Raw genomic sequence first — 21,819 nt, 5'->3', positions numbered from 1 at the left:
TTTATACTGCCATCGATAAAATGGGGGCCAATTATCCTTCCTCCCATAATGCCGCACCATACATTAACCCGCCAAGGTCGCTGATGTTCCACTTATCGCAGCCATAGTGGATTTTCCGTTGCCCAATAGTGCATATTATGCCGGTTTACGTTACCGCTGTTGCTGAATGACGCTTCGTCGCTAAATAGAACGCGTCCAAAAAATCTGGCATCGTCCCGTAATTTCTCTTGTGCCCAGTGGCAGAACTGTACACGACGTTCAAAGTCGTCGCCATGAAATTCCTGGTGCATAGAAATATGGTACGGGTGCAATCGATGTTGATGTAGCATTTTGAACACCGACGTTTTTGAGATTCCCGATTTTCGCGAAATTTGTCTGCCACTGATGTGCGGATTTGGCGCGACAGCAGCTAAAACACCTACTTGTGCATCATCATTTGTTGCAGGTCGTGGTTGACGTTTCACACGTGGGTGAACACTTGCTGTTTCCTTAAATAACGTAATCCGCTGAATGGTCCCGACACTTGGATGAAGTCCAGGATACCGAGCAGCATACATAGCACACGCCGGATGGGCATTTTGATCACAATAGCCATACATCAACACGATACCGACCTTTTCCGCAATTGCTAAACGGCCCATTTTAACACGGGTAATGTATCACGAAGCAAGTACCGTCCGTACTGGCGGAATGTTACGTCATACCACGTACTTATACGTTTGTAACTATTACAGCGCCATCGATCACAAAGCGAAAAAAGTGGTCCAACTAAAACATTCATATTTCCTTACGTGCTACACGAATATGTAATAAAAATGGGGGTTCCTATTTTAAAAAAACGCAGTTCATATGCGTTTGATCTATGGCAGCACCATCTAGCGGGCCAACCATAGCGCCATCTGGTTTCCCCCTCCAAGCTAGACAAATTTTGTTCTTTGTAGTGTTTTCGTTTGACGCTTATTTCGTGAGATAATTTGCCCGGTCACTATCAATGGACCACCCTGTATATTGCTTCGAAATTCATGCTGGTGTATTCCGCCTTCGCAACTAACTGTAAGACAGTTGGTTTTTTGCCATACGCGTTTCGTTTCTTTTACTTTTGAAGGATATCAGTGAGCTGGAATACACGATTGCTTGACGTACATAATAAATCGTTGTATAGTGTTACATTTTTCTAGAGACACATCATTTTCAACTATGTTCGATAACGATAGAAGTTCAAGAAATGACTTGACCCCAGTGCCCTGCTTACTACGCAGATGAGCCAGTCACTACATCACAGCGGCAGTATGGCTAATCTGCACACACTACTCTAGTCCACTGGCCTCCCCAACGCAAACTCTAACTTTACGCCTTCACCTTGTGTCATTAGCGTTGTTTTTAACATAAAAACAAGACAATAACGAGAGATAACAGAGCATACCAAGGCATTTGTAAGTGCCAAGTGCCATATATACAGGGTGTTTCAAAAATGACCGGTATATTTGAAACGGCAATAAAAACTAAACGAGCAGCGATAGAAATACACCGTTTGTTGCAATATGCTTGGGACAACAGTACATTTTCAGGCGGACAAACTTTCGAAATTACAGTAGTTACAATTTTCAACAACAGATGGCGCTGCAAGTGATGTGAAAGATATAGAAGACAACGCAGTCTGTGGGTGCGCCATTCTGTACGTCGTCTTTCTGCTGTAAGCGTGTGCTGTTCACAACGTGCAAGTGTGCTGTAGACAACATGGTTTATTCCTTAGAACAGAGGATTTTTCTGGTGTTGGAATTCCACCGCCTAGAACACAGTGTTGTTGCAACAAGACGAAGTTTTCAACGGAGGTTTAATGTAACCAAAGGACCGAAAAGCGATACAATAAAGGATCTGTTTGAAAAATTTCAACGGACTGGGAACGTGACGGATGAACGTGCCTGAAAGGTAGGGCGACCGCGTACGGCAACCACAGAGGGCAACGCGCAGCTAGTGCAGCAGGTGATCCGACAGCGGCCTCGGGTTTCCGTTCGCCGTGTTGCAGCTGCGGTCCAAATGACGCCAACGTCCACGTATCGTCTCATGCGCCAGAGTTTACATCTCTATCCATACAAAATTCAAACGCGGCAACCCCTCAGTGCCACTACCGTTGCTGCACGAGAGACATTCGCTAACGATATAGTGCACAGGATTGATGACGGCGATATGCATGTGGGCAGCATTTGGTTTACTGACGAAGCTTATTTTTACCTGGACGGCTTCGTCAATGAACAGAACTGGCGCATATGGGGAACCGAAAAGCCCCATGTTGCAGTCCCATCGTCCCTGCATCCTCAAAAAGTACTGGTCTGGGCCGCCATTTCTTCCAAAGGAATCATTGGCCCATTTTTCAGATCCGAAACGATTACTACATCACGCTATCTGGACATTCTTCGTGAACTTGTGGCGGTACAAACTGCCTTAGACGACACTGCGAACACCTCGTGGTTTATGCAAGATGGTGCCCGGCCATATCGCTCGGCCGACGTCTTTAATTTCCTGAATGAATATTTCGATGATCGTGTGATTGCTTTGGGCCATCCGAAACATACAGGAGGCGGCGTGGATTGGCCTCCCTATTCGCCAGACATGAACCCCTGTGACTTCTTTCTGTGGGGACGCTTGAAATACCAGGTGTACCGCCAGAATCCAGAAACAATTGAACAGCTGAAGCAGTACATCTCATCTGCATGTGAAGCCATTCCGCCAGACACGTTGTCAAAGGTTTCGGGTAATTTCATTGAGAGACTACGCCATATTATTGCTACGCATGGTGGATATGTGGAAAATATCGTACTATAGAGTTTCCCAGACCGCAGCGCCATCTGTTGTTGAAAATTGTAACTACTGTAATTTCGAAAGTTTATCTGCCTGAGAATGTACTGTTGTCCCAAGCATATTGCAACAAACGGTGTATTTCTATCGCTGCTCGTTTAGTTTTTATTGCCGTTTCAAATATACCGGTCATTTTTGAAACACCCTGTATATATACAGGGTCAGTCACCTAACGTTACCGCTGGATGTATTTCGTAAACCACATCAAATACTGGAGAGGGGCTAGTGTAATTGATTAATACAAATCATACAAAAATGCACGGAAGCATGTTTTTCAACACAAACCTACGTTTTTTTAAAATGGAACCACGTTAGTTTTGTTAGCACATCTGAACATATAAACAAATCCGTCATCAGTGCCGTTTGTTGCATTGTGAAATGTTAATTACATCCGGAGATATTGTAACCTAAAGTTGACGCTTGAAACCTCCGACGTTCAGTTGCGTGTTGTAACAAACAGCTGCAACATACATCGCGTATCTACAGAATGAACTGCCAACGTTGCTCGAAAATGTCCCACTGGAAACGCGTCGACGTATGTGGTATCAGCATGATGGTGCACCTGCACATTCCGCAATTAACACTAGGCTGACCCTTGACAGGATGTTCGACGGGCGTTTCATAGAATGTGGAGGACGCATAAATTGGCCAGCCCGTTCTCCTGATCTTACACCTCTGGACTTCTTTCTGTGTGGTACGTTAAAGGAGAATGTGTACCGTGATGTGCAAGGAGAATGTGTACCATGATGTGCCTACAACCCCAGAGGATATGAAACAACCTATTGTGGCAGCCTGCGGCGACATTACACCAGATGTACTGCGGCGTGTACGACATTCGTTACGCCAGAGATTGCAATTGTGTGCAGCAAATGATGGCCACCACATTGAACATCTATTGGCCTGACATGTCGGGACACACTCTATTCCACTCCGTAATTGAAAACGGAAACCACGTGTGTACGTGTACCTCACGCCTCATGGTAATGTACATATGCGTCAGTGAAAAAGACCAATAAAAAGGTGTTAGCATGTGGACGTAATGTGCTGTTCCATCACTTCTGTACCTAAGATCCATCACCGTTCCCTTTGGATCCCTACGTAATTCGGTGCTCTGCGATACACACGATCGAACAGCGGAGGAGTGGTACTCAAGCGTCAACTTTAGGTTACAATATCTCCGGATGTGATTAACAATTTACAATGCAACAAACGGCACTGATTACGTATTTGTTTATATGTTCAGATGTGCTAACAAAACTAACGGGGTTCGATTTAAAAAAACGTAGGTTTGTGTTAAAAAACATACTTCCGTGCATTCTTTAATGGTTTGTATTAACCACTTACACTAGCCCCTCTCCTCACGTTCGGTCTGTGGAATCGGTTCGTCAGTATTTGATGTGGTTTATGAAATATATCCAGCGGTAACGTTAGGTGACTCACCCTATATATATATATATATATATATATATATATATACTGAAGCGCCTAGAACCGCTCGGCCACAGCGGCCGGCTAGAAACTCACTTGTGTATGGGACCCCAGTGGATACAGAGATGGAATTAGTTGCCAGTATTGTAATTGCCTGTGATGTGATTCGGCATACACCAGGGATATATGTCAGGGTGCATCAGAATTTTGTTTGCCGATGTCATTCTTGCATTGAGGTTGATGGCGGTCAGTTTCAGCGCATTTTGTAAGATACAGTAGAAATGGTTCGTACGTTCGTTGTGTCAGTGATGGTATCTGCAGCTAACTGTAATTACTGTAAATAATGTGATTTTATTCCTATTATCTCCTTGAGCTGGCATCTGCGACCCCAAGTTCCCTACCTTAAATTGTTCTGTGAAGCATCCTCCATGTCCTGTTAAATTTTTTTGCATGGTTATACGAAAACACCCTGTATATTTGAAGAGACCGATAGAGAGTGAAAAACGGAACCGGTGATTATTAACTGAGTCATTAGAAAAGTATTTTGCATTAAGGCAATATTTTCGCTTGTGGCATGGCGGTTCTAACAGGCAACTACTGGGGTCACACTTGCTGGTAGGTTAAAACTTTGTGGCGGACTGGTACTCTACCGTGGGAAATCTGCCTAATGGGGAAGAGTGCCTGCGAAAGACAAGACTTGCAGGTTCGACTAGTGGTCCGGCATAGTTTTAATCTGCCAGGAAGTCACAAAATCAGCACGCACATTCCGCTGCGGAGTGAAAATTGATTGTGGAAGTGTGTGGGGCGTTATAAACTGAGCCGCCTCCTCGCCTGCCGATCCCGCCTCTTCCCAGCCGACAGCCCTTCTCCCTGAGTATTACGAGGGGCATTCAAGTTCTAAGGCCTCCGATTTTTTTTTCTAATTACCTACTCACCTGAAATCGATGAAACGTGCGTTACTTCTCGACGTAATCGCCCTGCAGACGTACACATTTTTCACAACGCTAACGCCATGATTCCATGGCAGCGGCGAAGGCTTCTTTAGGAATCTGTTTTGACCACTGGAAAATCGCTGAGGCAATAGCAGCACGGCTGGTGAATGTGCGGCCACGGAGAGTGTCTTTCATTGTTGGAAAAAGCCAAAAGTCACTAGGAGCCAGGTCAGGTGAGTAGGGAGCATGAGGAATCACTTCAAAGTTGTTATCACGAAGAAACTGTTGCGTAACGTTAGCTCGATGTGCGGGTGCGTTGTCTCGGTGAAACAGCACACACGCAGCCCTTCCCGGACGTTTTTGTTGCAGTGCAGGAAGGAATTTGTTCTTCAAAACATTTTCGTAGGATGCACCTGTTACCGTAGTGCCCTTTGGAATGCAATGGGTAAGGATTACGCCCTCGCTGTCCCAGAACGTGGACACCATTTTTTCAGCACTCGCGGTTACCCAAATTTTTTTGGTGGCGGGGAATCTGTGTGCTTCCATTGAGCTGACTGGCGCTTTGTTTCTGGATTGAAAAATGGCATCCACGTCTCATCCATTGTCACAACCGACGAAAAGAAAGTCCCATTCGTCCTGTCGTTGTGCATCAACATTGCTCGGCAACATGCCACACGGGCAGCCGTGTGGTCGTCCGTCAGCATTTGTGGCACCCACCTGGATGACACTTTTCGCATTTTCAGGTCGTCATGCAGGATTGTGTGCACAGAACCCACAGAAATGCCAACTCTGGAGGCGATCTGTTCGACAGTCATTCGGCGATCCCCCAAAACAATTCTCTCCACTTTCTCGATCGTGTCGTCAGACCGGCTTGTGCGAGCCCGAGGTTGTTTCGGTTTGTTGCCACACGATGTTCTGCCTTCATTAAACTGTCGCACCCACGAACGCACTTTCGCCACATCCATAACTCCGTCACCACATGTCTCCTTCAACGGTTTCACACCACGCAAATACAGAAAACGAATGATTGCACGCTGTTCAAGTAAGGGAAACGTCGTCATTTTAAGTATTTGAAACAGTTCTCATTCTCGGCGCTGGCGGTAAAATTCCATCTGCCGTACGGTGCTGCCATCTTTGGGACGTATTGAGAATGAATGCGGCCTCATTTTAAAACAATGCGCATGTTTCTATCTCTTTCCAGTCCGGAGAAAAAAAATCGGAGGCTTTAGAACTTGAATGCACCTCGTACTAACATTTCTTCCCTTCCACCTCCTTTCCCCTACTACCACACAAACACAGAAGTCAACTGCCTCTCTAGATGGCCACTTGCTGCTTCCAACTTAACAGTGCTGTTGAACCGCGGCTTTCAACACTGCAACATTGCAAAATGAAGGAGGCACTTGAGGCAAGGAACCACAGCGGTATGTTGGTAGCACTGCGCGGCGCTCGTCGGTTTCATTGCGAGCTTCTCTCCGCTGGCAGCCCTGCCCCTGCTATAATTTGACGGCGAAATACTGACTCGTTATTTCGGATGTCGCCGGCTAGAGTCGCTCACGGGGCAATTTAGTCTGCCACAACGGCGGCAACTGGCCACAAAAAATGAAAGCCCACTCACGCCAGTGTCTTCTCAGATCTGCCCAGTGAAGTCTAAACTTATATCTCCACATTGAGGCTACATGGAAACGACTACAGACAATTCAAATGCACCAAGTGAGAAAGAATTCTCATGCGGCATCTTTCACACCTCTCAGTGTTTGACATCACATCTGCTGAACTGTGATAGGTAGGTTGTTCTTATCCCGACAAAAATTGTTGCCTGATATGTGAATTAAGTAGTTTAGGACCAGATGTGGAACATATACACATACATACGTCTATATATTATATATATATATTAGACAAGAACTGTTGATATTTTTTTAAAATATCTAGAATCCGATATATTGATATCTACACTATGTGATCAGAAGTATCCGGACACCTGGCTGAAAATGACTTACAAGTTCGTGGCGCCCTCCATCAGTAATGCTAGAATTCAATATGGTGTTGGTCCACCATTACCCTTGATGACAGCTTCCATTCTCGCAGGCATACTTTCAATCAGGTGCTGGAAGGTTTTTTGGGGAGTGGCAGCCCATCCTTCACGGAGTGCCCCACTGAGGAGAGGTATCGATGTCGACCGGTGAGACCTGACACGAAGTCGGTGTTCCAAAACATCCCAAAGGTGTTCTATAGGATTCAGGTCAGGACACTGTGCAGGCCAGTCCATTACAGGGCTGTTATTGCCGTGTAACCACTCCGCCACAGGCCGTGCATTATCAACAGGTGCTAGATCGTGTTGAAAGATGCAATCGCCATTCGCGAATTGCTCTTCGACAGTTGGGGGCAAGAAAGTGCTTAAAACATCAATGTAGGCCTGTGCTGTGATAGTGCCGCGCAAAACAACAAGGGGTGCAAGCCCCCTCCATGAAAAACACGACCACACGACAACACCAACGCCTCCAAATTTTACTGTTGGCACTACACACGCTGGCAGATGACGTTCACCGGGAATTCGCCATACCCACACCCTGCCATCAGATCACCACATTGTGTACCGTGATTCGTCACTCCACACAACGTTTTTCCACTATTCAGTCGTCCAATGTTGACGCTCCTTACACCAAGCGAGGCGTCGTTTGGCGTTTACCGGCGTGATGTGTGGCTTATGAACAGCCGCTCGATGATGAAATCCAAGTTTTATCACCTCCCGCCTAACTGTTATAGTACTTGCAGTGGATACTGATGCAGTCTGTGTGATGGTCTGGACAGATGTCTGCCTATTACACATGACGACCCTCTTCGACTGTCCGCAGTCTCTGTCAGTCAACAGACGAGGTCGGCCTGTGTGCTTTTGTGCTGTACGTGTCCCTTCACGTTTCCAATTCGCTATCACTTCGGAAACAGTGGGCCTAGGGATGTTCAGGAGTGTGGAAATTTCGCGTACAGACGTATGACACAAATGACACCCAATCACCTGACCACAGTCGAAGTGTGAGATTCCGTATGGCACCCCATTCAGCTCTCTCGTAATATCTAATGACTACTGAGGTCGCTGTTATGGAGTACCTGTCAGAAAGTGGTAGTACAATGAACCTAATATGATAAACGTGTTTCTGTGGTTGTCCAGATACTTTTGATCACATGTATACATCAACAGGCTAGCAGCCTGCTTATCCCCCATACAGCAAGTATTGGAAGGAAAAACGATTCGTGTTCACGCCTGGCGATATTCACCTTGCTAACAATGGCGACTGCATGTAAGCGGCACAGTGAGAGGTGTCCGATGGATCCGTCGCTCGGTTTAGTCACATATCGGATTTGTCTCTAACACTTTATGCCGACTTACCTGTTTTTATGATTTCTACTAATGCCAACGGCCTAGCAGTCACAGTGTCAAAATTCCGTGGTGAAGCTAAACGTCACAGATTCTGTTGGCAGCGCCGAGCGCCGATTACGTCACCATCTGCCCTCACACGTCTGCGCCCACCCCAAAGACCAGTCTTGTCATTTAGATTTTTGTTCATCCATTTCAGCAATTGTTTTCGAAGACTGTCGATGTGAAGAAATAGCATACTACTTGCGTTAAAAATTGGTGGTGGTGATCTAACATTCTGCGTGGTGTCTGCTTGTTCTAAGTCGTGTCTCCCTACCACTTTCGCGCAACGACGCTCTGAGCGTGTTTTTTAGGGAATTGACTAGTTTGAACCTGGGACCTGTTGCTGGTAAGGAGACGCCAGACCACACATGACATGTAGAGTTCAGTGAGACTAGCGATGATATAACCAAACACGTTTCAGCGTCAGCTCCACTGCACTTCCTATAAAAGAATCTTAATACTAACTAAATTTAGTGGAAGGGGTTCAAGGCTTTCCTATTTTTAGTTGGCTGGTAAAATAACGTCGAAAAAGCAGTTAAGTTTACCATCGGAAATTTTATTCTACTCACAAAACATTGTTTTTAAATTGCACTATTGATAAAAGGAAATATTTTAATACAGGATGATAAAAACCAACTGCGTTCAACAAAAATGTGAACGAATATTCCCTTAATGGGTTTCCAAGTTATACAATGGATCGAAGGATGACCTATGCCATATCACATGTATAATCTCGATTTAAGTTAAATGACATAAAAGAGAAAACTATCTAAATGGTCTACAGTGACCCTCAATTATCTTTAATTACTTACCTAACTTGTCGTAAATTACAGTGGCTGATGTGGCTTCTCAATAATTATATAACAGAAAAATCATCACGTTTCAGATTTTTACTTCAAGTGGCAAATGTGAATACCATGAGCTTTAATTGACGATCTACACTAGTATTACGCAAAAAAGGCGATATAACAGATGAGACTTCTGCAGTTCTGAGTGAAGCTTTATACGCTGTTACGCGGCATCGCGTGCGTTCATTACCTTGTCGGTGTTCGTCAGGGGGCGGCGGGCAGCACAGCTCCGCTCACCTCGCTGTCTCAGAAGTAACTCTCTCCTAACTTCTCCTTACTACAATTTACCGAAGTTGGTTTAAAAAAAAAACACCTGGCTGTGTTTTCATCTGACCAATCAGGGTCTCAATGTTAACCTTAAGCTCCGCCTACAAAAATTCTGTCTATCCAATGAGAAACGTTAAACTTTTCGTGGTGGGGCAATGTTTTTAACGTTTGCAACGTAACAGAGACGCGAAAAAGTCTCACGCTAAAACTTGCAGCTGGTGTGGCCCTTTTAGTGTTATCGTAAGATCTATACTGTTCTTCTGGAGGGCTCTATCTTTTAACGTGGGCTGGAGGGTGGTCCTGGCGGTTGGCGTCGATGTGGGTGTCCGTCCCTTATCGTAGGGCCTTCTAGCTTAACATGGTTCTGCTCTCGGCTTCTGTTCTCGTTTCTCCCCTCGGAACTGCGTCTGTTTCACGGTGGGAAGGTATGACATGCATTTAGGCATTCTTGTGTTAGTCTGTGGTATTCCATCTGCTCACTCGTTAATCGCATTACTTTGGTTAATTTAATGTCACGATTTATTCGGAGCTATGTGACATACTGCTGGATTTGCTTATCATGTCAGGGTTTTCATGGAAGGTGTTGGATTTGCCTGATACCTTACAGGGAGAGTATGTGGGGGGTTAAGAGCAGGGGATGTGACAGTGGCCAGGTTCTGGACAACTTGGGATTGTGGGGACAGGCACACTACCCCCTCAAGACTCCGGTCAACCACGTCTGACGACGGGGATCGCCTTATTGAGCAATGAGTACACCGTAACCACCTCACATCTGCACCTGCCATCCCAGAACAAGTAGTGGGCTCTGTGCTGGTCAGAGACTAGCAGCAGCTGTTGTAGGGAATTACTGTCCCGTGTGATAACTAAAGTATGGAACTCAGAGAGTGGCAGGTGTCGATTCTGATCCCAATTTTTAAGAAAGGTGACAAAATGGATTGTAGTAATTATAGAGGGATATCGCTGTTACCAGTATGTTCCAAAATTTTCTCGAATATTCCGCTAAGCAGGCTTACACCATATCCAGATGAAATTGTGGGGGATTACCAAGCCGGCTTTCGGAGGAACAGATCAACTATAGACCAAATATTCACCCTGCGTCAAATTTTGGAAAAGAAATGGGAATACAATAAACCAGTGCATAATCTTTTCATAGATTTTACAAAAGCATATGATTCAGTATTGCAATCAAAGTTGGACAGATTCTTTTGGAACTTGGAATACCAAAGAAGTATATTAGACATATAGAAGGGAGTTTGAAAAACACAAAAGGTAGAGTACGCGTGGGGAAACTGGAGCCAGAAGAATTTGCAATAAAGAACGGAGTTAAGCAGGGAGGTGCCCTGTCTCCGCTACTTTTTAATTTCGTCCTAGAATATATTGTACGAATGGCAGCAGATAATTCAGAGGGTGTGGAGTTAAATGGAAATATTAAGATATTAGGGTATGCAGATGATCTAAACATCATTAGCGATAGCAAAGAATCTGTAACAGCAAATCCGAATGCGTTAATCAAGGCTAGTGAAGATGTAGGTCTAACGATAAGTGAAGACAAAACTAAATACCTGGTTACTACTAGAACGCCAACAGCAGTAGATCAGGAAATATTAAGAGTTGGAGACATGCAGCTTGAAAAAGTGAACACATTTAAGTATCTAGGCGTGAACACCACTTCGAGAAATGAGATTGAATCCGAAATGAAGAAGAGACTACGGGCGGGAAATGCGTGCTACTTCTCACTGAATAGATTACTTTCATCACGGATATTGTCTAGGAATTTAAAAATTACAATATACAAAACTTTTATTCTACCAGTTATACTGTATCGGTGTGAGACTGTCTCTCGCTGTGCAAAATGAAAAGCGGTTTCGAGTATTTGAAAACAAAATTTCGAGGAACATTTTCGGAGCAAAAGGGATGACATTAGCGGAGAATGGCGAAAACTGCATAAGGAAGAGGTTCACGAACTCTATTCGAGGCCTGGCATAATCAGTACTGTTAAATCACGTAGGCTGCGATGGGCGGGTCGCGTAGCTCGAATGGATGAGGGCAGGGCAGCGCGCAGAGTACTGGTAGGGCACCTAGAGGGAAAATGTCCTGTGGGGAGACCGAGGCGTAGATGGGAGGACAATGTGAAGGCTGATTTGAGGAGCCTAGGTACTGAAGGAGAATGTAAGGAAATAGCCCAAGACAGGGACAGATGGCGAAAATACGTTGCTGCGGTAATGGACTCTCGAGTCCGTATGAATCACAAGAGGAGGAGGTATACTTGGAAAAGGCCGGGAGATACGGGAAGATTTCAATTAGATTACATCATGGTCAGACAGAGATTCCGAAATCAGATACTGGATTGTAAGGCGTACCCAGGAGCAGATATAGACTCGGATCACGATATAGTAGTGGTGAAGAGTAGGCTGAAGATCAAGCCATTAGTCCGGAAGAATCAATACGCAAAGAAGTGGGATACGGAAGTATTAAGGAATGACGAGATACGTTTGACGTTCTCTAACGCTATAGATACAACAATAAGGAATAGCGCAGTAGGCAGTACAGTTGAAGAGGAATGGACATCTCTAAAAAGGGCCATCACAGAAGTTGGGAAGCAAAACATAGGTACAAAGAAGGTAGCTGCGAAGAAACCATGGGTAACAGAAGACATACTTCAGTTGATTGATGAAAGGAGGAAGTACAAACATGTTCCGGGAAAAATCAGGAATACTGAAATACAAGTCTCTGAGGAATGAAATAAATAGGAAGTGCAGGGAAGCTAAGACGAAATGGCTGCAGGAAAAATGTGAAGATATCGAAAAAGATATGATTCTCGGAAGGACAGACTCAGCATACAGGAAAGTCAAAACAACCTTTGGTGACATTAAAAGCAACGGTAGTAACATTAAGAGTCCAACGGGAATTCCACTGTTAAATGCAGAGGAGAGAGCAGATAGGTGGAAAGAATACATTGAAAGCCTCTATGAGGGTGAAGATTTGTCTGATGTGATAGAAGAAGAAAGAGGAGTCGATTTAGAAGAGATAGGGGATCCAGTATTAGAATCGGAATTTAAAAGAGATTTGGAGGACTTACGGTCAAATAAGGCAGAAGGGATAGGTAACATTCCATCAGAATTTCTAAAATCGTTGGGGGAAGTGGCAACAAAACGACTATTCACGTTGGTGTGTAGAATATACGAGTCTGGCGACATACCATCTGTCTTTCGGAAAAGCATCATCCACACAATTCCTAAGACGGCAAGAGCTGACAAGTGCGAGAATTATCGCACAATCAGCTTAACAGCTCATGCATCGAAGCTGCTTACGAGAATAATATACAGAAGAATGGAAAAGAAAATTGAGAATGCGCTAGGTGACGATCAGTTTGGCTTTAGGAAAAGTAAAGGGACGAGAGAGGCAATTCTGACGTTACGGCTAATAATGGAAGCAGGGCTAAAGAAAAATCAAGACACTTTCATAGGATTTGTCGACCTGGAAAAATCGTTCGACAACATAAAATGGTGCAAGCTGTTCGAGATTCTGAAAAAAGTAGGGGTAAGCTATACGGAGAGACGGGTCATATACAATATGTACAACAACCAAGAGGGAATAATAAGAGTGGACGATCAAGAACGAAGTGCTCGTATTAAGAAGGGTGTAAGACAAGGCTGTAGCCTTTCGCCCCTACTCTTCAATCCGTACATCGAGGAAGCAATGATGGAAATAAAAGAAAGGTTCAGGAGCGGAATTAAAATACAAGGTGGAAGGATATCAATGATAAGATTCGCTGACGACATTGCTATCCTGAGTGAAAGTGAAGAAGAATTAAATGATCTGCTGAACGGAATGAACAGTCTAATGAGTACACAGTATGGTTTGAGAGTAAATCGGAGAATGAGGAAGATAATGAGAAGTAGTAGAAATGAGAACAGCGAGAAACTTAACATCAGGATTGATGGTCACGAAGCCAATGAAGTTAAGGAATCCTGCTACCTAGTCAGTAAAATAACCAATGACGGACGGAGCAAGGAGGACATCAAAAGCAGACTCGCTATGGCAAAAAAGGCATTTCTGGCCAAGAGAAGTCTACTAATATCAAATACCGGCCTTAATTTGAGGAAGAAATTTCTGAGGATGTACGTCTGGAGTACAGCTTTGTATGGTAGTGAAACATGGACTGTGGGAAAACCGGAACAGAAGAGAATCGAAGCATTTGAGATGTGGTGCTATAGACTAATGTCGAAAATTAGGTGGACTGATAAGGTAAGGAATGAGGAGGTTCCACGCAGAATCGGAGAGGAAAGGAATATGTGGAAAACACTGATAAGGAGAAGGGACAGGATGATAGGACATCTGCTAAGACATGAGGGAATGACTTCCATGGTAGTAGAGGGAGCTGTAGAGGGCAAAAACTGTAGAGGAAGACAGAGATTGGAATACGACAAGCAAATAATTGAGGACGTAGGTTGCAAGTGCTACTCTGAGATGAAGAGGTTAGCACAGGAAAGGAATTCGTGGCGGGCCGCATCAAACCAGTCAGTAGACTGATGACCAAAAAAAAAAAAAATGACCAGTGAGTAAGTAAGTGCAACGCCACAACACAGACGGCTGCATTTTGAGTGGTGCTGTGACTGGGAGGCATCTGCTGATGAATAGCCTCGCACTGTGTTCAGTGGTGTATCGTGCTTCTGCACTACTCTCGTGCCACAAGGGAACTCCATGGACATGTTGTGTGGTGATGTTTTACTTGCGATGCCACAATACAGTAGAGCCATTTTTTCGCAGGACAATGCTCGTGCACATACTGCACATGTTGTTAAGTGGGTTTCTGCTGTGTTGGTAGGGCTGTGTAGCGCTAAACATTGGATCTCTGACTGCGCTTTCTTTGTAAGAGACTCTGTGGTTGGTTGGACTCGTCGTTGGAAGTTAGTCGCCAGCAGTGATGGAAGTACTGCTGGGCAGATGGAGGTGAGCAGCCAGCATTGATGGATGTTAGATGTGGGAAGTTAGCAATGATGGAGGGTAGAGGTCTAAAGTGTTAGCGTAGGCTAACAATCTGTACATGTTCGACTTGGAGATTGAATATTATTCATGATTCTATATCTTTGTACTACATGTCAATGATGATTTATGTTTGTGTCTGAACTGGATGTCAGATTATTAAGGTAAAAAATACATTATTCCGTTTGCAATAAAATCTTTCCTTTGCTAAGCACATGGCTATTAGTACTTAGTAGCTTAAGTAGTTAGAATCTTTTATTTAGCTGGCAGTATTGACGCTCGCTGTATTGCAGTAGTTCGCGTAATGAAGACTCTTGAGAGAAGTGCTCAATGAAATGCATAGGTTATTGTTAGGATTTCTTTTTAGTCACAGCCATTCTTTTGAATTAATTATTTGAAGTCAGCTTATCATTTTTTTTCTTTTTCCTTTTTTTTTTTGAGCAGTCAGATTGTGTTGCGCTACAATATTGTGTGTGACTTGATAAGAATAATTAAAGAGAAAGTAGGTTCACTTGCATTCACTTTCATCAGTTTAAGTAAAATATTTAATAAAGAAGTTTCAGTGTTTCACTGAACTGTCTGCGAGATGTTGAGGATACAGGAAAACCGCAAACCTTCGCCACCACAATAGCCGCTGCATCGTCTGAGCCAGCCAGGTATGGACAAGAAGGCTACATGCACGCGAAATTCTTTTTAATGAAGATGACAGGCAGAAGAAATTACACATAAGTAAGTAAATTCATTGAATAATGACTTCCTGAGCTCAATGACAGACAAAATGCAGAAATGTATAGGAAAAAAGAAAGAAATTTCGGCTCTTTTGGGAGAAATAGTAATACTGTCAAGTGTGTCCCCAGTATACCTTATGTAGATAACATTCCCAAAAAACAGAAGCAGCACACTTACTTAGGTCGAAGTAAAGATAACCCTCCACAAACGACAAATTACAACAAATCAGTTCACATCTCATTTGACAGAAGAGATAAATTCTTACACTGAAGAATGTACAAAATGACATCCAAATCTTCCTCAAACTACTATATAGCACAGCCTAACCGAAACCGCCGTATGAAAACATCAATTGTTACACTCATAACCAGTTCAGAAAATCAGCCATAGCAACAGACACTACAAACAATGGACACCCATACACACACTTACAAAAATATCTTAAGGTACTCCATCACTTGCCGGGCATAGATGTGTGTGATGTCCTTAGGTTAGTTAGGTTTAATTAGTTCTAAGTTCTAGGCGACTGATGACCTCAGAAGTTAAGTCGCATAGTGCTCAGAGCCATTTTGAACTCCATCACTTTCATACATCAAATGGCTCTGAGCACTATGCGACTTAACTTCTGAGGTCATCAGTCCCCTAGAACTTGGAACTACTTAAACCTAACTAACCTAAGGACAACACATCACATACATCCATGCCCGAGACAGGATTCGAACCTGCGACCGTAGCCGTCGCTCGGCTCCAGGCTGTAGCGCCTAGAACCGCACGGCCACTCTGGCCGGCAAAAGCCGGCTTTCATACATCAATATACCACAGACGTGATGGAGGAGCTGGTGATATTTGTATACCTCAAACATCAAGGACAAAAATTCTGAGTAACAAAGTCGGTAGTGGATCGGTTAATTTCTTCAAATCTTCTTGCTCTAAATAATAACTATAGTAAATACATAAATAAGTTTGTTTCTTCGTATTTGCAACATAATATAAAACATAATCGATAATTTAAAGGTCTATAATAATCAGCAATAGTAAGATAGAAGTTACAAATGACGACGTAAATAACGTAACCCACGATATATGTAACACATCTTTATCAAAAACTGTTTGGGAAACCACACTCGCGTAATATCTTTGAACCATATTTTGGTTTCACTCTCAAAAAACGTAAGTGCTTGTTTGCGTCTGTGTGCATTTCTGCACAATGAAGGCGGCACAGCACCTGTAAGCAGGCGGACAAAATATACCATTCTGTAACATTAGCGCGTAAGAGAGATCACAAGGTTTGTACTATGATTTTCCGCTTGCAGTGAAACAACGAAAAGACAATTGCAGGGTAAGAGAGACAGAAATACGCACATAACATCACATAAAATTCACTTTTAAATATTCGTTCATGATAATGCTGATAAATCTAACCGTCGGCTGCGACACATGAAAACACGTGAATAGTGCAACGTTTTATTGTTTAAATCGTTACCGATGCAGTTGCCAACCTTCCAAAAACATCCAGTACGATTAATGAAATTATATCTTGCTTTTCTTCAGTCTGCATTCTATAATATACTGCATCTACACACAGCCCCTAAGGAAAACACACTGTTGGAAAAAAAATTCGCAACGCCAAAAATTAATTAATGTACAGTAACGAAATTTCGGAATAAATTTATACACGTAACATATTTCAGAGATTAACATTGCAAGATCACAGGTTAATGGAAGCGTGAGAAAACCCATTGCAAATGCGAAAAGCTGGAACATTAACAACCAGTGTAACCGACAGAATGTAGAATCCAAGTATGCAAACGTGCGTGACAGGTGTCAGATGTCAATTCGTCTGATAGAGTTCCACGGCTGCTGCACTTGGTCCGTCAATGCAGGGACATTTAATGCTGTTTGTGGATGATGCTGCAGCTGTTGTCTGTCTGTGTCCAATACATGCTCGATCGGAGACAGATCTGGTGATCGAGTAGACCAAGGCGACATGTTGACATTCTATAGAGCATGATGGTTACAACAGTGGTATGTGACTGAGCGTTATCCTGTTGGAAAACACCCCATGGAATACAGCTGATGAAAGGCAGCGCAACATTCTATAGAGCATGATGGTGACAACAGCGGTATGTAGGCGAGTGTTATCCTGTCGGAAAACACTCCCTGGAATGATTGTCATGAAAGGCAGCACAACATTCTATAGAGCATTATGGCTACAACTGCAGTATGTAGGCGAGTGTTATCCCGTTGGAAAATGCTGTTCATGAAAGGCTACGCAACATTCTGTAGAGCATAATGGTTACAACAGTGGTACGTAGCCGAGCGTTATCCTGCTGGAAAACACTCCCTGGAATGCTGTTCATGAAAGGCAGCACAACATTCTATAGAGCATGATGGTGACAACAGCGGTATGTGACCGACCGTTATCCTGTTGGAAAACACTCCTTATAATGCTGTTCATGAAAGTTAGTGCAACATTCTATAGTGAATGATGGTTACAACAGCGGTATGTAGGCGAGCGTTATCCTGATGGAAAACATGCCATGGAATGCAGTTCATGAAAGGCAGCATAACAGGTTGAATAATCAGACTGCCGAGCAAATTTGCAGTCAGGGTGCGCGGGATAACCATTTGAATGCTCCTGCTGTTGAACGAAATCGCACCCCAGACCATGACTCGAGGTAGAGGTGTAGCGAGTCTGGCACACAGACAGGTTGGCCGCTGGCCTCGGCAGGCCTCTTATAACCAACGTACGCCCGTCACTGGCAACGAAGCAGAACCAGCTTTCATCAGAAAACACAGCAGACCTCCACCCTGACCTCCAGTGAGTTCTCGCTTGTAGTCACAGAAGTCGCAAATGGCAATGGCTCGGGATCAATGGAATGCACGCTGCAGGGCTTATGACTCGAAGCTGTCCCTGAAGTAACCGGTTTGTACCAGTTTGCTGTGTTACTGTGGTGCCAACTGCTGCTCAGATTGCTGTACCAGGTGCAGTACAATGCGCGACAGCCATACTCCGAACACGGTGGTCTTCCCTCTCGGCAGTGCCATGTGGCTGCCCGAGCCCGGCCTTCTTGCGACCGTACATTCCCGTGACTGCCGCTGCCAGGGGTCATGTACAGTGGCTACATTCCTGCCAACTCTTCCTACAATATCGCAGAAGGAACACCCAGCTTCTCGCAGTCCTGTTACAGGACCTCGTTCAAACTCAGTGAAGTGTTGATAACAGCGTTTTTGTCGCCTTAAAGGCATTCTTGACTAACGTCAACCCATCAGGTCCGATCTGAAAGGTAAACTAACGCTTATGATCGTTACAGAATATATTAAAGGAATCCTGATTTGCATCTTCATTTGCGACTGTAGAAACACACCTACCAACTTCCGTCTCTGTCGCAAAACTCCTCTGTGTGGTTATTTTTTATCAGTCAGTGTATGTACCAGAAGCCGCTGCGCAGTGAATGGGAAAGGGTACTTGTTACCAATGTTATAGATTGTTTTTGGTTTCCTTTTGTATTCGCGCATCGACCTACGGACAAATTGCAGTCAATGTGTTTTCCGCATGCCTCCTAATGTCTCTCGCCTCATCCTCCTAGTCGCTGCACCAGATACATCTGGTGTCTCAAAAAGAAAGCCGAATTTGAAAACCCCATTATTTCTGTTTGTTGTTGTTGGTAACGACGTTATCACATGTTTCGTCATCAGTGATCAGTGACATTGATGCTGTGCTTTTGTTTTGCAGATCAGTGTGTTGCTGGCATGGAAAGACACAGTACAGAACAGCCATTATTGATTCTGAAAACTCACTAAAAGGATGGTGAAAGCCTGTTCGGAAACTGTTCGGAAACTGTTCGGAAACTGTTCGGAAACTGTTCGGAAACTGTTCGGAAACTGTTCGGAAACTGTTCGGAAACTGTTCGGAAACTGTTCGGAAACTGTTCGGAAACTGTTCGGAAACTGTTCGGAAACTGTTCGGAAACTGTTCGGAAACTCCATACTATTCTTGCACACAATAGCGCAGAAGTCATATAACTTCCAAAAATGATTGTTAGGCCGATGTCGACATTACATCCTACTATTTTTTACGCGCTGTGGACTGTTTTCGGAGAAACTTTTCCACAGACTGCCTTATAACTCGATAACAGGTTCTGGCTGACTTGGGATGAATGCTTCAACAAAGTATGCATCCCAGAGAACATTTTAAGTCAAGAAGAAATCTTGTTTTTTTTCTTTTTAAATTTTCAAGGAGCAGTACCCCCTTAAGGCATGTGTCCACTAGCAAGTAAACTACCGCAAGTTGCTTGTAGAAGGTACTTCTGCAATTTTTTCGACGTCTAAACAGCCACAGCAGGTAGACTTCCACAAGTTTCGTAGATTTCCGGAAGTAGGTATCGCAAGTCAGTGGACAAGCATTCTTACATCTTGATGTAATTAGTCGGCAAACTTGCCTCTTGCTGCAAGTGTTTCTCAAACTAGCAGAAGTTACGTGGTTGGTTGGTTTAAAAAGGGGGAGGGGGGGGGGGGGGGGACGACGACCAAAGTGCTACGTCATCGGTCCCTCGTTCCGATTAAAATAATTCCACAAGGGTGGAAGTAAAATAATCGAGACATACAAAAAACAGCTGGAAGAAAGGAGAAAAGCACAAGGATAACAGAAGGGCAACAAACACTAAAATGGACAAAATCGGACAAGAAAACCACAGAGAGTCGGAAGCAACATGGAGAAGAGATCTACATCTGCATACATACTCCGCAAGCCACCCGACGGTGTATGGCGGGGGGTACCTTGAGTACCTCTATCGGTTCTCCCTTCTATTCCAGTCTTTTGTTCGTGGAAAGAAGGATTGGCGGTATGCCTCTGTGTGGACCTGACAGGCTGGCCAAACAGGCTACACGGAAACCACTCTCTGATTTTATCCTCACGGTCTCTTCGCGAGATACACATAGGAGGGAGCAATATACTGGTCGACTCCTTGGTGAAGGTATGTTCTCGAAACTTCAACAAAAGCCCGTACCGAGCTACTGAGCGTCTCTCCTGAAGAGTGTTCCACTGGAGTTTATCTATCATCTCCGTAACGCTTTCGCGATTACTGAATGATCCTGTAACGAAGCGCGCTGCTCTCCGTTGGGTCTCTATCTCTTCTGTCAACCCTATCTGGTACGGATCCCACACTGGTGAGCAGTATTCAAGCAGTGGGCGAACAAGTGTACTGTAACCGACTTCCTTTGTTTTCGAACTGCATTTCCTTAGGATTCTTCCAATGAATATCAGTCTGGCGTCTGATTTACCGACGATTAATTTTATATGGTCATTCGATTTTAAATCACTCCTAATGCCTACTCCCAGATAATTTATGGAATTAATTGCTTTCAGTTGCTGACCTGCTATATTGTAGCTAAATGGTAAAGAATCTTTCTTTCTATGTATTCGCAGCACATTACATTTGTCTACACTAAGATTCAATTGCCATTCTCTGCACCATGCGTCAATTCGTTGCAGATCCTCCTGCATTTCAGTACAATTTTCCATTGTTACAACCTCTCGATGTACCACAGCGTCATGCGCAAAAAGCCTCCGTCAACTTCCGGTGTTATCCACAAAGTTAATTAAATATATATTATGAATAGCAACGGTCCTACGATACTTCCCTGCGGCACACCTGAAATTACTATTACTTCGGAAGACTTCTCTCCATTGAGAATGACATGCTGCGTTCTGTTATCTAGGAACTCTTCAATCACACAATTGGTCTGATAGTCCATATGGTCTTACTTTGTTCATTAAACGACTGTGGGGAACCGTATCGAACGCCTTGCGGAAGTCAAGAAACACGGCATCTACCTGGGAACCCGTCTCTGTGGCCCTCTGAGTCTCGTGGACGAATAGCGCGAGATGGGTTACACACGATCGTCTTTTTCGGAACCCATTCTGACTCCTACAGAGTAGATTTCTAGTTTACAGAAAAGTCATTCTACTCGAACATAATACGTGTTCCAAAATTCTACAACTGATCGACGTTAGAGATATAGGTCTATAGTTCTGCACATCTGTTCGACGTCCCTTCTGGAAAACGGGGATGACCTGTGCCCTTTTCCAATCCTTTGGAACGCTACGCTCTTCTAAGAGACCTACGGTACACCGCTGCAAGAAGGGGGGCAAGCTGCTTCGCGTACTCTGTGTAAAATCGAACTGGTATCCCATCACGTCCAGCGGCCTTTCCTCTTTCGAGCGATTTTAATCGTTCTTCTATCCCTCTGTCATCTATTTCGATATCTGCCATTTTGTTAGCTGTGCGACAATCTAGAGAAGGAACTACAGTGCAGATCAAAACAAAAGAGCAGATTACCGTGGCTGACTGAC

Source organism: Schistocerca americana, chromosome 11 (genome assembly GCF_021461395.2).
Source record: "Schistocerca americana isolate TAMUIC-IGC-003095 chromosome 11, iqSchAmer2.1, whole genome shotgun sequence".
NCBI classification, from domain to species: domain Eukaryota; kingdom Metazoa; phylum Arthropoda; class Insecta; order Orthoptera; family Acrididae; genus Schistocerca; species Schistocerca americana.
The sequence above is the reverse complement of the archived record's forward strand: the minus strand, read 5'-3'. Positions refer to the sequence as shown.